This window comes from Triticum aestivum, chromosome 3D (genome assembly GCF_018294505.1).
Source record: "Triticum aestivum cultivar Chinese Spring chromosome 3D, IWGSC CS RefSeq v2.1, whole genome shotgun sequence".
Taxonomy (NCBI): domain Eukaryota; kingdom Viridiplantae; phylum Streptophyta; class Magnoliopsida; order Poales; family Poaceae; genus Triticum; species Triticum aestivum.
In genome coordinates this window covers 179,085,397-179,097,294 of record NC_057802.1, presented here as the reverse complement: position 1 = coordinate 179,097,294, position 11,898 = coordinate 179,085,397, and positions in this window count along the sequence as shown.

Genomic DNA, 11,898 nt, shown 5'->3' with positions numbered 1-11,898 from the left:
TCCGGCTTGGGGAAGGGGGCGCCGGGGAGGCGTGGCCGTCCCGGACTCGGGCGGTGGCGGCGTGCTCGTCCCGATCTCCAGGAGGGAGACGGCGACGCGGGATGGGCCGGCCTGGCTCGGCTGGGCCTCGGCCCAGTCGGGCGCGGGGAATTTTTTAAAAATAATATTCCGCCGAACTAAAAAATATCGTAGAAAAATAAATAAAAATCCAAAAATGCCAAAACAAATTTTCACCGTCTAATTAAAATAATTAGGACGACGTGAACATTTTCTTGGCCCAAAATTTGCAGTTTTGAAAACGTGAAATTTTTCTAATGCAATAAAATTTGCAAATAGAATCCGAATAAAATCAAATATTTGATTTTAATATTTTTCTTCCAATATTTCAATTATTGTGGAGAAGTCATATTTTCTCCTCTCATTTATTTTAATATGAAATATTTTTCGGAGAGAAAAATAATTAAAACCAAAAATCCTCGTTTTATTATTTGATAAAAATCAAATATGAAAACCGGTAAAAATCCCCAACTCTCTCCGAGGGTCCTTGAGTTGCTTAGGATTTTCGAGGATTTGCCAAAATGCAATAAAATATGCTATGCAATGATGATCTAATGTATAACATTCCAAATTGAAATTTGGGATGTTACAAACCTACCCCCTTAAGATGAATCTCGCCCTCGAGATTCGGGTTGGCTAGAAAATAGGTGAGAGTGGTTCTTCCGTAGATCTTCCTCTCGCTCCCAGGTGGCTTCATCTTCAGTGTGGTGACTCCACTGAACTTTGCAGAACTTGATAACCTTGCTGCGGGTGACTCGGCTGGCATACTCAAAATCTTAACTGGTTTCTCCTCATAGGTCAAGTCACTTTCCAACTGAATCGCTTCCAGTGGCACTGTATCTCTCAGTGGTATATCGGCCATCTCTGCGTGGCACTTCTTCAACTGGGAAACATGAAATACATCATGAACTCCTGACAATCCTTCAGGCAATTCCAGCTTGTAAGCAACTTCTCCCATACGCTCCAAAACTCTGTATGGTCCGACAAAATGTGGCGCTAACTTTCCCTTGACTCCAAAGCGCTTCACTCCTCGAAGTGGTGATACTCAAAGATAAACTCTGTCTCCGACTTCGTGAACTGTCTCCTTACGTTTAGAATCCGCATAACTCTTCTGCCTGGACTGGGCTACCTTGAGCCTATCGCGAATCAACTTCACCTTCTGTTCTGATTCCTTAATCAAGTCTGGTCCAAACAACTGGCGGTCTCCAACTTCGTCCCATAACAATGGTGTCCTACACCTCCTTCCGTACAAAGCTTCGAAAGGGGCCATCTTCAAACTAGTTTGATAACTGTTGTTGTAAGAAAACTCTGCATATGGCAAATTGTCGTCCCAACTGGATCCATAATCTAGCGCACAAGCTCTCAACATGTCCTCCAAAATCTGATTGACTCTCTCGGTCTGTCCATCTGTCTGTGGGTGAAAAGCTGTACTGAATTCTAGCCTGGTTCCCAAAGTTTCATGTAACTGATTCCAAAACTTTGAGGTAAACTGGGTTCCTCTATCTGATACAATGGTCCTCGGAACTCCATGCAAACATACGATTCTGGTCATGTATATCTTTGCCAACTTAGCACTGGTGTAAGTGATCTTCACTGGGATGAAATGAGCTACTTTCATCAAACGATCGACTACAACCCATATTGAGTCATAGCCTGAACGAGTCCTGGGCAATCCCATGATAAAATCCATGCCTAGTTTATCCCACTTCCATTCGGGTATCGGTAATGGCTGTAGCAATCCTGCTGGCTTCTGATGCTCTGCCTTCACTCTCTGACATACATCACAAACTGCTACATACTCCGCAATATCCTTCTTCATTCCGTTCCACCAGAAAGTATCCTTCAAAGCCAAATACATCTTGGTATTTCCTGGGTGAATCGAATACGGTGAATCATGGGCCTCTTGCAAGATCAACTTCCTGATCTCCGGATCATTAGGCACATAAACGCGGTCCTCAAACCATAAGGTATCGTGCTCATCCTCACAAAATCCCTTGGCTTTTCCTTTACTCATTCTTTCCTTTATCTCTGCAATCTCCTTGTCTATCTTTTGAGCTTCCCTGATCTTTTCCATCAAGGTAGACTGAATCTCCAATGTTGCTACGTAACCTCTCGGTACTATCTCCAAACATAGCTCGCGAAGATCCTCGGCTAATACTTTCGGTAACTCTCCGGTCATGAGTGTGTTGACATGACTCTTGCGGCTCAACGCGTCTGCTACTACGTTAGCCTTTCCGGGGTGATAATGCAATCTCATATCATAATCCTTTATGAGTTCCAACCATCTCCTTTGCCTGAGATTCAACTCCTTTTGCGTGAATATGTACTTCAAACTCTTGTGATCCGTGTACACCTCATAGTGATTTCCGATGAGAAAATGTCTCCATGTCTTCAACGCATGCACTACGGCTGCTAACTCCAGATCATGCGTGGCATAATTCTTCTCATGGGGTTTAAGTTGCCGTGAAGCATATGAAACAACTCTTCCTTCCTGCATAAGCACTGCTCCAAGTCCTCGACGAGAAGCGTCGCAATAAACTTCATAATCCTTGTGTTGGTCTGGCAGAATCAACACTGGTGATGTAACCAAACGTTTCTTCAACTCCTGAAAACTAGCTTCACAATCCTTAGTCCAATTGAACTTGGTGTCCTTCTTTAATAGCTCTGTCATGGGTTTAGCAATCTTCGAGAAATTCTCAATGAACCTCCGGTAGTATCCTGCAAGTCCAAGAAAACTCTGGATCTCTCCAACTGACGTGGGTGCTTTCCAGCTCGTTACTGTGTCAACTTTGGTGGGGTCTACTGCTATTCCTTCTCCGGATATAACATGTCCGAGGAATCCAACTTCCTTCAGCCAAAACTCACATTTGCTGAACTTGGCGTATAACTGATGTTCTCTGAGCTTCTCAAGTACCAAACGCAAATGCTCCTTATGCTCCTCTTCGTTCTTTGAGTAGACCAAAATATCATCAATGAACACCACGACGAACTTATCCAAAAACTCCATAAACACTTTGTTCATCAGGTTCATGAAATAGGCAGGTGCGTTAGTCAGACCAAATGACATAATGGTATACTCATATAGCCCATACCTGGTGGTAAAAGCCGTCTTAGGTATATCCTGCTCTCGAATCTTTAACTGATGGTATCCTGATCGTAGATCGATCTTGGAAAATACCTTAGCTCCTTGTAAGCGGTCAAACAAATCATTGATCATCGGCAGTGGGTACTTATTTTTGATGGTCACTTCATTCAATCCACGATAATCAACAACCATCCTCAACGATCCATCTTTCTTCTCCACTAGAAGTACGGGTGATCCCCAAGGTGACGAACTTGGGCGAATATAGCCTTTATCCAGTAACTCCTTAATCTGCTTCTTAACTTCCTCCAAATCTTTTGCGGGCATCCTGTACGGTCTCTTAGATATTGGTCCTGTGCCTGGCAAAAGTTCAATCAGAAACTCAATGTCTCTATCCGGTGGCATGCCTGGCAACTCTTCTGGAAATACGTCAGGGAAATCCTGCACCACTGGTACTTCATCCTGTACAACTCCTGATAAGGAATTCACCTGAGTCCTCTTCGGCATATGCCGGGATACATACTTAATCCTTCTTCCTTCTGGGGTGGTAAGCAAAATCGTCTTACTGGCGCACTCAATGTTCCCTCCATACTTTGAAAACCAATCCATGCCTAATATCACATCCAATCCTTGCGATTCCAATACTATTAGGTCCGAGGGAAACACGTAGTTACCAATCCTTAATGGTAACCGATCACACCATAAATTAGCCATATACTCTGCTCCTGGCGAGGTTACTAACATGGGTGACCTAAGGGCTTGGGTTGGCAGTTTATACTTATCCACAAAACCCCTTGATATGTATGAATGCGATGCACCAGTATAAAAAAGAACGAGTGCAGTAAATGACTTAACCAAAAACTTACCTATTACTGCATCTGGCTGAGCTTCTACCTCCTCCACGCTAACGTGGTTCACATGTCCTTTGTTGAAAGGGTTCGGCTTCTTCCCAAAGCTTCCATTGCCATTTCCATTCTGGGCTTCAGGGCATTCAGTTGCATAATGTCGAGTCTTCTGGCACTTGAAACAAGTAACGTGACTTAGATCCCTCTTGACTGGGGTAGATGGGTTATTACGGTTCTGCCCGTTGCTTCCTCCATTCCCATTACCATTCTTGGGGCCATTATGGTTGTGCGAGCTACCTCCTCCATGGGTATGCTGAAACTGTCCTCCCGATTTCGGGGCAAAACATGGCTTCTGCTGAGCTCCAGAATTTGTACTTCCCTTGTCCATACTTCCTCTTACGGTTTTCAATCTGCTGCTGCTTCCCTTCAATCATGAGTGCTCTATCTACCAACTCCTGGTAGTTGTTGAAAGTTGCTACCATCAGCTGCATGCTCAGCTCATCATTCAGTCCTTCGAGAAACTTCTCCTGCTTGGCTGCATCTGTAGCAACTTCATCTGGAGCATAACGTGCTAACTTACTAAAGTCCTCCACATACTGGCCTACGGTGCGTCCTCCTTGGCGTAGGTTGCGAAACTCACGCTTCTTCATAGCCATAGCTCCTGCTGAAACATGGGCAGTACGGAAAGCTTGCTGAAATTGGTCCCATGTGACAGTGTCAATAGGGTGTGTGGCTGTGTAATTCTCCCACCATGATGCTGCGGGTCCATCAAGCTGATGTGCGGCAAAACGCACTCTCTCCGCATCTGTGCATCCTGCAGTGGTAAACTCCCTTCCAACTTTGCAGAGCCAATCATCTGCAACAACCGGCTCGGTGCTGCTGGAAAACACCGGCGGATTTAGCCTCAAGAAACGGGCTAAGTGATCAACAGGTGGTGGTGGTGGGTTGTTGTTGTTGTTGCCTTGGTTCTGTACTAACACTTGTTGGGGAACGTAGCAGAAATTCAAAATTTTCTACGCATCACCAAGATCAATCTATGGAGTAATCTAGCAACGAGGGGAAGGGGAGTGCATCTACATACCATTGTAGATCGCGATGCGGAAGCATTGCAAGAACGCGGATGAAGGAGTCGTACTCGTAGCGTTTCAGATCGCGGTTGATTCCGATCTAAGCACCGAAGAACGGTGCCTCCTCGTTCAACACACGTGCAGCCCGGTGACGTCTCCCACGCCTTGATCCAGCAAGGAGAGAGGGAGAGGTTGGGGAAGACTCCATCCAGCAGTAGCACGACGGCGTGGTGGTGATGGAGGAGCGTGGTAATCCTGCAGGGCTTCGCCAAGCACTGCGGGAGAGGAGGAGGGAGAGAGGTAGGGCTGTGCCAAGAGAGACCGGAAAACTCATGTGTTGGGCAGCCCTAGACCTCAACTATATATAGGGGGGGGGGCTGCGCCCCCTCTAGGGTTCCCACCCCAAGGGGTGGCGGCCAGCCCTAGATCCCATCTAGGGGGGCGGCCAAGGGGAGGAGAGGGGGGGCGCCACTAGGGTGGGCCTTAAGGCCCATCTGGACCTAGGGTTTGCCCCCTCCCACTCTCCCATGCGCCTTGGGCCTTGGTGGGGGCGCACCAGCCCACCTGGGGCTGGTCCCCTCCCACACTTGGCCCACGCAGCCTTCTGGGGCGGGTGGCCCCACTTGGTGGACCCCCGGGACCCTCCCGGTGGTCCCGGTACATTACCGATATCACCCGAAACTTTTCCGGTGACCAAAACAGGACTTCCCATATATAAATCTTTACCTCCGGACCATTCCGGAACTCCTCGTGACGTCCGGGATCTCATCCGGGACTCCGAACAACATTCGGTAACCACGTACATACTTTCCCTATAACCCTAGCGTCATCGAACCTTAAGTGTGTAGACCCTACGGGTTCGGGAACCATGCAGACATGACCAAGACGTTCTCCGGTCAATAACCAACAGCGGGATCTGGATACCCATGTTGGCTCCCACATGTTCCACGATGATCTCATCGGATGAACAACGATGTCGGGGATTCAATCAATCCCGTATACAATTCCCTTTGTCTATCGGTATGTTACTTGCCCGAGATTCGATCGTCGGTATCCCGATACCTTGTTCAATCTCGTTACCGGCAAGTCTCTTTACTCGTACCGTAACTCACATCATCCCGTGATCAACTCCTTGGTCACACTGTGCACATTATGATGATGTCCTACCGAGTGGGCCCAGAGATACCTCTCCGTTTACACGGAGTGACAAATCCCAGTCTCGATTCGTGCCAACCCAACAGACACTTTCGGAGATACCTGCAGTGCACCTTTATAGCCACCCAGTTACGTTGTGACGTTTGGTGCACCCAAAGCATTCCTACAGTATCCGGGAGTTGCACAATCTCATGGTCTAAGGAAATGATACTTGACATTAGAAAAGCTCTGAGCAAACGAACTACACGATCTTGTGCTAGGCTTAGGATTGGGTCTTGTCCATCACATCATTTTCCTAATGATGTGATCCCGTTATCAATGACATCCAATGTCCATGGTCAGGAAACCGTAACCATCTATTGATCAACGAGCTAGTCAACTAGAGGCTTACTAGGGACATGGTGTTGTCTATGTATCCACACATGTATCTGAGTTTCCTATCAATACAATTCTAGCATGGATAATAAACGATTATCATGAACAAGGAAATATAATAATAACCTATTGATTATTGCCTCTAGGGCATATTTCCAACAGTCTCCCACTTGCACTAGAGTCAATAATCTAGTCCACATCACCATGTGATTAACACTCATAGGTCACATCACCATGTGACCAACATCCAAAGAGTTTACTAGAGTCAACAATCTAGTTCACATCACTATGTGATTAACACTCAATGAGTTCTGGTTTGATCATGTTATGCTTGTGAGAGAGGTTATTAGTCAACGGGTCTGAACCTTTCAGATCCGTTTGTGCTTTACGAATATCTATGTCATCTTGTGGATGCTACCACACGCTACTTGGAGCCATTTCAAATAATTGCTCTACTATACGAATCCGGTTTACTACTCAGAGTCATCCGGATTAGTGTCAAAGTTCGCATCGACGTAACCCTTTATGACGAACTCCTTTTCACCTCCATAATCGAGAAAATTCCTTAGTCCACTAGATACTAAGGATAAGTTCGACCGCTGTCATGTGATCCATTCCCGGATCACTATTGTACCCCTTGACCAACTCATGGCAAGGCACACTACATGTGCGGTACACAGCATAGCATACTATAGAGCCTACGTCTAAAGCATAGGGGACGACCTTCGTCCTTTCTCTCTCTTCTGCTGTGGTCAGGTCTTGAGTCTTACTCAATACTCACACCTTGTAACACAGCCAAGAACTCCTTCTTTGCTGATCTATTTTGAACTCTTTCAAAATCATGTCAAGGTGTGCGTTCTTTGAAAGTATCATCAGGCGTCTTGATCTATCTCTATAGATCTTGATGCCCAATATGTAAGCAGCTTTATCCAGGTCTTCCTTTGAAAAACTCCTTTCAAACAACCCTTTATGCTTTCCAGAAATTTTACATCATTTCGGATCAACAATATGTCATTCACATATACTTATCAGAAATGTTGTAGCGCTCCCACTCACTTTATTGTAAATACAAGTTTCTAACAAACTTTGTATAAACCCAAAAACTTTGATCACTCCATCAAAGCGTATATTCTGACTCCGAGATGCTTGCTCTAATCCATGGAAGGATCGCTGGAGCTAGCATACCTTTTAGCATCCTTAGGATCGACAAAGCCTTTCTGATTGTATCACATACAACCTTTCCTTACGAAAACTGGTAAGGAAACTTGTTTTGACATCCATCTGCCAGATTTCATAAATGCAGCTAATGCTAACATGATTCTGACGGACTTAAGCATCGCTACGGATGAGAAAATCTCATCGTAGTCAACTCCTTGAACTTGTGGAAATACTCTTTGCCACAAGTCGAGCTTCATAGACGGTAACATTACCGTCCACGTCCGTCTTATTCTCAAAGATCCATTTATCTCGGATTTCATGGCTTCTAACCATTTGTCGGAATATGGGCCCACCATCGCTTCTCCATAGCTCGTAGGTTCAGTATTGTCCAACAACATGACATCTCAGACAGGATCACGTACCACTCTGAAGTAGCACGCATCCTCGTCGTCCTACGAGGTTTGGTGGTGACTTGATCCGAAGTTTCATGATCACTATCATAAGCTTCCACTTCAATTGGTATAGGTGCCACAGGAACAACTTCCTGTGCCCTGCTACACACTAGTTGAAGTGACGGTTCAATAACCTTATCAAGTCTCCACCATCCTCCCACTCAATTCTTTCGAGAGAAACTTTTCCTCGAGAAAGGACTCGTTTCTAGAAGCAATTACTTTTGCTTCCAGATCTGAAATAGGAGGTATACCCAACTGTTTTGGGTATTCTTATGAAGATGTATTTATCCGCTTTGGGTTCGAGCTTATCAGCCTGAAACTTTTTCACATAAGCTTCGCAGCCCCAAACTTTTAAGAAACGACAACTTAGGTTTCTCTAAACGGTGTCGTCTCAACGGAATTGCGTGGTGCCCCTTTTAAAGTGAATGCGGTTATCTCTAATGCCTAACCCATAAACGATAGTGGTAATTCGATAAGAGACATCATGGTATGCACCATATCCAATAGGGTGCAGTTATGATGTTCGGACACACCATCACACTATGGTGTTCCAGGCGGTATCAATTGTGAAACACTTTCCACAATGTCTTAATTGTGTGCCAAACTCGTAACTCAGATACTCAACTCTATGATCATATCACAAACATTTTATCCTCTTGTCACGACGATCTTCAACTTCACTCTGAAATTACTTGAACCTTTCAATAATTCAGACTTGTGTTTTATCAAGTAAATACACTCAGCATCTACTCAAATCATCTGTGAAGTAAGAACATAACGATATCCCCTGCATGCCTCAGCACTCATTGGACTGCATACATCAAAATGTATTACTTCCAATAAGTAGCTCTCTTGTTCCATCTTACTGAAAACGAGGCCTTTCAGTCATCTTGCCCATGTGGTATGATTTGCATGTCTCAAGTGATTCAAAATCAAGTGAGTCCAAACGATCCATCTGCATGGAGTTTCTTCATGCATATATACCAATAGACATGGTTCGCATGTCTCATTCTTTTCAAAAACGAGTGAGTCCAAAGATCCCTCTACATGGAGCTTCTTCATGCGTTCTATACCAATATGACTCAAGTGGCAGTGCCACAAGTATGTGGTACTATCATTACTATCTTATATCTTTTGGCATGAACATGTGTATCACTACGATCGAGATTCATTTTAGGTGCAAGACCATTGAAGGTATTATTCAAATAAACAGAGTAACCATTATTCTCCTTAAATGAATAACCGTATTGCGATAAACATAATCCAATCATGTTTGTGCTCAACGCAAACACCAATCTCAATGGTAGAGGGAGCATGCGATGCTTGATCACATCAACCTTGGAAACACTTCCAACACATATCGCATCTCACCTTTAGCTAGTCTCCGTTTATTCCGCAGCTTTTATTCCGAGTTACTAACACTTAGCAACCGAACCGGTATCTAATACCCTGGTGCTGCTAGGAGTACTAGTAAAGTACACATTCATATAACGTATATCCAATATACTTCTGCCGACCTTGCCTGCCTTCTCATCTACCAAGTATCTAGGGTAGTACTGCTTCAGTGACCGTTCCCCTCATTACAGAAGCACTTAGTCTCGGGTTTGGGTTCAACCTTGGGATTCTTCACTAGAGCAGCAAATGATTTGCTGTTTCATGAAGTATCCCTTCTTCCCTTGCCCTTCTTAAAACTAGTGGTTTTACTAACCATCAACAATTGATGCTCCTATTTGATTTCTACTTTCGCGGTGTCAAACATCGTGAATAGCTCATGGATCATCATATCTATCCTTGATATTTATAGTTCATCACGAAGCTCTAATAGCTTTGTGGCAGTGACTATGGAGAACCATCACTATCTCATCTGGAAGATTAACTCCCACTCGATTCAAGTGATTGTAGTACTCAGACAATCTGAGCACATGCTCAACGATTGAGCTTTTCTCCCTTAGTTTGCAAGCTTAAGAAACTTGTCAGAGGTCTCATACCTCTTGACGTGGGCACTAGTCCGAAATCCCAATTTCAGTCTTCGGAAAATCTCATATGTTCTGCGACGTTTCAAAAACCGTCTTTGGTGCCACAATTCTAAACCGTTAGCATTACGCACTGAACTATCACGTAGTCATCAAAACGTGTATGTCAGATGTTTCGTAACATCTACAGACGACGTTGAGGTTCAGCACACCGAGCGGTGCATTAAGGACATAAGCCTTCTGTGCAGCAATGAGGACAATCCTCAGTTTACGGACCCAGTCCGCATAATTGCTACTACCAACTTACAACTAAATTTTCTCTAGGAACATATCTTAACCAGTAGAACTAAAGCGCAAGATATGACATAATTTGCAAAGACTTTTTGACTATGTTCATGATAATGAAGTTCATCTGATTATTGAACTCCCACTCAGATAGACATCCCTCTAGTCATATAAGTGATACATGATCCAAGTCAAACTAGGCCGTTTCCGATCATCACTTGAGACGGACTAGTCATCATCGGTGAACATCTCCATGTTGATCGTATCTACTATACGACTCATGTTCGATCTTTCGATCTCTTGTGTTCCGAGGCCATGTCTGTACACGCTAGGCTCGTCAAGTCAACCTAAGTGTTTTGCATGTGTTCCGAGGCCATGTCTGTACATGCTAGGCTCGCCAACACCCGTTGTATTCGAACGTTAGAATCTATCACACCCGATCATCACGTGGTGCTTCGAAACAACGAGCCTTAGCAACGGTGCACAGTTAGGGGGAACACGTCTCTTGAAATTTTAGTGAGGGATCATCTTACTTACTACCGTCGTTCTAAGCAAATAAGATGCATAACATGATAAACATCACATGCAATCAAATAGTGACATGATATGGCCAATATCATTTTGCTCCTTTGATCTCCATCTTCGGGGCACCATGATCATCTTTGTCACCGGCATGACACCATGATCTCCATCATTGTGTCTTCATGAAGTTGTCGCGCCAGCGATTACTTCTACTTCTATGGCTAACGCGCTTAGCAATAAAGTAAAGTAATTTACATGGCGTTATTCAATGACACGCAGGTCATACAAAAAATAAAGACAACTCCTATGGCTCCTGGCGGTTGTCATACTCATCGACATGCAAGTCGTGATCCCTATTACAAGAATATGATCAATCTCATACATCACATATATCATTCATCATATCTTCTGGCCATATCACATCACATAGCACATGCTGCAAAAACAAGTTAGACGTCCTCTAATTGTTGTTGCAAGTTTTTTACGTGGCTTGTATAGGTTTCTAGCAAGAACGTTTCTTACCTACTTAAAACCACAACGTGATATGCCAATTTCTATTTACCCTTCATAAGGACCCTTTTCATCGAATCCGTTCCGACTAAAGTGGGAGAGACAGACAGCCGCTAGCCACCTTATGCAACTAGTGCATGTCAGTCGGTGGAACCTGTCTCACGTAAGCGTACGTGTAAGGTCGGTCCGGGCTGCTTCATCCCACAATGCCGCCGAAACAAGATAATACTAGTAGCGGCAAGAAGAATTGGCAACATCTATGCCCACAACTACTTTGTGTTCTACTCGTGCATAGAAACTACGCATAGACCTAGCTCATGATGCCACTGTTGGGGAACGTAGCAGAAATTCAAAATTTTCTACGCATCACCAAGATCAATCTATGGAGTAATCTAGCAACGAGGGGAAGGGGAGTGC